Genomic DNA, 5,630 nt, shown 5'->3' on the forward strand with positions numbered 1-5,630 from the left:
GGGGGTATCCAAGGGGTATGGGAACCACATGCTGAGGGTATCTAAGGGGTATGGGAACCACATGCAGTGGGTATCCAAAAGGTATGGGAACCACATGCGGGGGGTATCCAAGGGGTATGGGAACCACATGCAGGGGTATCCAAGGGGTATGGGAACCACATGCGGGTTGGGGGGGTATCCAAGGGGTATGGGAACCACATGCAGGGGTTATCCAAGGGGTATGGGAACCACATGCGGGGGGTATCCAAGGGGTATGGGAACCACATGCAGGGGGTATCCAAGGGGTATGGGAACCACATGCTGGGGGGTATCCAAGGGGTATGGGAACCACATGCTGGGGGTATCCAAGGGGTATGGGAACCACATGCGGGGGGTATCCAAGGGGTATGGGAACCACATGCAGGGGGTATCCAAGGGGTATGGGAACCACATGCAGGGGTTATTTCCAAGGGGTTTTTGGAAACCACATGCGGGGGGTATCCAAGGTCTATGAGAACCGCAATGCGTGGGGTATCCAAGGGGTATGGGAACCACATGCAGGGGGTATTCAAGGGGTATGGGAACCACATGCTGGGGGTATCCAAGGGGTAAGGAACCATATGCAGGGGGTATCCAAGGGTATGGGAACCACAAGGTGGGGGTATCCAAGGGGTATGGGAACCATATGCGGGGGTTATCCAAGGGGTATGGGAACCACATGCTGAGGGTATCAAAGGGGTATGTGAAACATATGCTGAGGGTATGCAAGGGTAATGGGAACTACATGCTGGGGGTATGGGACTTGATCTCTGATATTTGTATATAATATTTGATTTGAATGTGTTAATGTATACATGGGGAAATTTTGTAAATAAATAACTATATAAAACAGTAAATGCTTTGGGGTTTCTTGTTTATTCTATTCCTAGCTATTCATACCTGAAGTATGCATTAAACTATGTATATTAAGTTACATTATTAGCACATAGGACTTAAGTGGACTTAAGCAAAGGGTACAGAACCCCATTGGTCAATTCATTGGGGGGGTCTGGAAGCATCGAAAGGTTTAGAAATGCAGCACTAGAGGACGTTCAGTTGCTTCTAAATGTCTTATTCGTAAAACAATATTTTCATAAAGATTTTAGATTTAAGATCCTTCTTTCAATATCACCACGATTGAGTTGCAAAACATCTGAAAAGCAGTAGGCCGTAGAAAAGATGACTATTGGACATTTTTCTGTGCTTAAAAAGGCAAGTCAAGCAATGGGCTGGCAGAATAAGGTCTGAAAACCAAACAGACTCATTTGCATATAAAAGTAAGATTATGCTATATATATAAATATGGCACGATCTGCATGGCTGTACGGACATGGATCAAAGAATGACAGTGAGACTCTACGTACATAAGAGGTTTTGTCGACTTGTAAATAAAGCTTCAAGAAGAACATTAGGAGTCAGATGGCAGGTCAGAGTTAGAAATGATTCCATAAGGGAGGTTACGGAAGTTCCATGCGGAGATGAGATAATGATGAAAGGCAGATGGTAATGGCATGGAAAAGTACTTCGTCCTATCCTTGGGAGGATAGTAGATGAGAGGAAGTGGAGATTTGTGAAAGACAAAGCACATGAGAAGGTGCGTCAGGCGGTGTGGGGCCGACGAAGACGATAAATGCATTTACTATTTACCTTCAATGCCTTCAGAGGTTCTTCGTCAGCCATGGACAAGTGGGTAGCTCTTGGGTGGACGAGCGATGGAGACGTCGCAGAATATACGGTATAGTTGTCAGCAGATCGTCGCTCTGTGAAAGGAAATTTTAACAGATAGGGTATGGCTGCAGGATGTCAGTTTGGCTCAGTGCCAGGAGAGAGTTTCTCTATTGTAGTAAAGGAATAAAGTGAATTTTCGGGCACTCTTTCGTTGATAACGTAACCCCCAGGAAAGAATAACGTCAATGGGATTGTATCTGAATAGAGAGAGAGATAACAATTTCTTATCTAAAAGGAATAACGCTAAAGGGTTAGTATCTGGAGAGAGAGAAAGAGAGAGAGAGAGAGAATAACAATTTCTTATCAAGGGTTAGTATATGGAGAGAGTCAGAGAGAATTTCAATGCATTGTCTATTTTCGCAAGCAATGATTTGTAGTCGACAAGAAATCTGCAAAAACAAAAAACTTAAAAATTCCGAATGGGCTTAACATTGTAATTTTTTTTAAATTATATCATGTGTTAAGAGGGTTGCCTTCAAGTAAGTAACTTCTCCAGTTCCTCACAGAGCAAAGCTAACTATATTCATCCTTTTGTCTAATGGATAACCAACTGTTTTTTAGAGAAAGTGCGAGTGCAAAAAGAGTCCTTCTGACTCTCATTCTGAGGCTGAGAACGACGAACGTAAAACTCCGTCTCTGTACAAACGTCTGGAAATGTAGGTGGGTCCTGGGTTGATGTAGTTGTTGTATCTTCAGGCAGACGGAGGCGAAGGTGTTCGTGATGTCGCCGCAGTCGAAGTCGACGGAGAGGCATTCGATCTCGTAGCTCGACAAAGGTTGTGGGAGATGCAGCGCTACGAGTGAGCACAAGAACAGACTCTGAAACCAAAGCAACGGTTTTTTTTTATAATAATTTGCCCCATTGAGGTTTAGAATATATACTATATATATATTATATATATATAGATATTATATATATAGTATATAATACATACATATATTATAATATATATATATATATTATAATTATATATTATATATATAGATTATATAAATATATATATATATATATATATATATATATATATATATATATATATATATATATATATATATATGTGTATATATATATATATATATATATATATATATATATATATATATCTATGTATATATATATATGTATATATATGATATATATATATAGTAGATTTATAGTATCTATATATATGTATATATATATATATCTATATATATATATATATATATATATATATATATATATATATATATATATATATATATATATACAGTTTGTATAAACGTATAAACAAATGTTTGTATATGTATACATTATATGCACATATACATACATAATATGTATGCATACATCCATATATATATATTATCTATATATTTATAACAAATATTTACATATAATTATATATATTATATATTATATGTAGTGAATCGATATGAACTTATAGCGTCTCTGTTGGCTGATTGGATAGCGTCATTGACTGTCCTGATTTCGTCCCGTCCACTTGGACGGTGGTTCGATCCCCATGGGGGACGAAATTGTTATCAACTAAAAAATTCCCCTTCGGTACATATATGAAAATATATCATTTGGGGGGTAGAGTGAATTTAGATATTAAAGGACATTTGTAGCTTGAATGATATATAAATGAATCACGGTTCGATGTGATAATTATTCATATATATATATATATATATATATATATATATATATATGTGTGTGTGTGTGTGTGTGTGTGTGTGTGTGTGTGTGTATACATATATACAAACACACACACCTTTCATCCTATAACTGATAAACGATAAATATCAAAGCCAACGAATATCCGAATGTCTTTACTTTTTTTTCTCTCTCTCTTCTAAACTCTGATCCTAATCAAGGTCGCTGTTTTCAATGACCCCGCCCCATCTATTTCTATCATAAGCGGCACTTTTCACAATTGCTTTGGCAGATATTATATTACGGGCGGATGCCCTTTTTGGTTCCACCCCTCCCTATTTATCCGGGCTCGGGACCGGCACTGAGTTGGACTGGATTACCTCCTTAGCTCCATAGTGGCTATGTCGTGCTCTAGACTTCTACTTCTCATTTAAAAACCTTCGTCCTCTTAATGAACCGAATCAGGTCGAAACGTTGTGAACCAACATGTCTCCTATGAAAGCGATCTCAACTGGTAGTCTTATCTCCACATTTCTCCTGCTTTCACTCCCCTATGAATATACCCACACTGCGCAATAGCTCATTTCAAAAGCCTTTGCATTTTGACAACCATTCGCTTCATGATATCACTATTCCCACTACTCTGCCTTGCGGTCATTGATCGAGCTGACAAGTTCCCATTTCCCTAAAAACCTTTCTATTCTACTGCAGATGCTCTTGATTACCTGAGCTAGACCAAAGGATTCCCTTCACCATCACCATTTAAAATAGAATCATCGGTATATGTCAGCAATTCCACAATAAATTTGTAAACAAACTGCCCATTTCCTCAGTTAAATCTGCTAAAACATTTGTACCCATAGAAGCTGGTACTGTTTCCTTTACATTAGCAGTAAACATTGGCGGCTGCCGTGACCCATTTTCTCATCAAAGAAACTTAGTCTAATGTTGCCCTGTCTTTGCTGACTTTTCTGGTCAATCCGTCAATAATTGTAACTTACAAATCCATTGAGAAATAAGTCACCCTTGTTTAAGAATTAATTTTAATTCCAGCCACCCTTTTTTGTCTATACCTGAAAAAAAACTTCGCTTATAGCATAAAAAATTCTAATCGCTACAGCAAATTACTAGTCATGTACTGAAAACCTTGATTCACGAACGCTTTTCTGTCATTCCTTAAAACGTTCAGTTTTTGATATATCAAGAAAAAGTCACAATTTCGATTATTGTTAACAGTGACATCAACGAAATATTATGTGATAAAATCTAAAGGGACTTTCTTGTCTTCATTCGTCACAGGTGTATACAAGCAAAATCACCAAATGTGAACCATCCCCCGCCTCCGTAGGGGGGTTATTGCCGTCAGTGCAACTCATGGGGGTCACTGTAAGCATTATTAAAGGCTCTTTGTAGCGTCCCTTTGGTCCCTAACTGCAACTCCCTTTCATTCCTTTTACTGTACCTCCCTTCATGTTCTCTTTCTTACATATCGTTATCCACCCTCTCCTAACCTTTGTTTTATAGCGAACTGCGAAGTTTTCCTTCTGTTACATCATCCAGACCTACCTTTTCGCACTTTCTTTTCCAGCGCTGAATGACCTCATCGATCCCAGTGCTTGGCCTTTGGCCTAAACTCTATATCAATCAATTAATAAAAAAAAACTGTGAACCCAATGCAGTATGCTCTTAATATAAGAAGAAAACCGGTTGTGAAAAACCAAAAAATGATGGCGACTCTCAGTACTCACCTTGATCTCGGTATTCCAGTATCCCATTTTGTAGTTTATTTGTTTCACTTCGATTTAAAAAAACCTTGAGAGAAGAATTTGAAGTCTTGAGATGTAGGGAAGAGGGAATTGAAAGGATGAGTGCGAGCTTGGCCAGAAAGCAGGAGAGTGAATTTGGAGGAAACACCGGTTAAACGGACGAGGGGGTGTCGGAAGGGACACAGCCGTTCAAGGTATGATCCCAGTCTTGGCCCCTCTTGGAATAACGATGGGTACACAAGAGCCGCTGGGTTTTATGCCCAGAGAGGGCGGCCATTCTTCGACGAAGATAATGGGGACAATGGACCTTGTGACGAGGCGCTTCCATTGTCCTTTTTTCAGAGGCGAAGCGAAAATCGGCATTTTTCCTCTTTTTGGGGAACAACAATGGTGGTGACTCAGTCCGCCTATGTTCGAGAGGTACATTTGCTTTGCACCCCTTAGTGGGGTAGTGTCCTCAGTGCACTTTATGCGGTGCA

The 5,630-nt window shown here is 39.3% G+C and overlaps 1 pseudogene across 1 annotated transcript in view; it reads right to left on the reverse strand.

Moving 5' to 3' along the window:
- LOC135212134 (uncharacterized) overlaps positions 1-5,391 on the reverse strand; it is a 10,184-nt pseudogene extending 4,793 nt beyond the window's left edge. The window contains exons 1-3 of the transcript XR_010313823.1: positions 5,134-5,391; positions 2,393-2,565; positions 1,666-1,778 (exon numbers count right to left, since the gene is read on the reverse strand). The product of XR_010313823.1 is annotated as an uncharacterized LOC135212134 (transcript). The remainder of the gene's footprint in view (positions 1-1,665; positions 1,779-2,392; positions 2,566-5,133) is intronic.
- Between the last annotated feature and the right edge of the window lie 239 nt (positions 5,392-5,630).

The sequence above is a fragment of the Macrobrachium nipponense genome, chromosome 40 (genome assembly GCF_015104395.2).
Source record: "Macrobrachium nipponense isolate FS-2020 chromosome 40, ASM1510439v2, whole genome shotgun sequence".
In the NCBI taxonomy this organism is placed as follows: Eukaryota; Metazoa; Arthropoda; class Malacostraca; order Decapoda; family Palaemonidae; genus Macrobrachium; species Macrobrachium nipponense.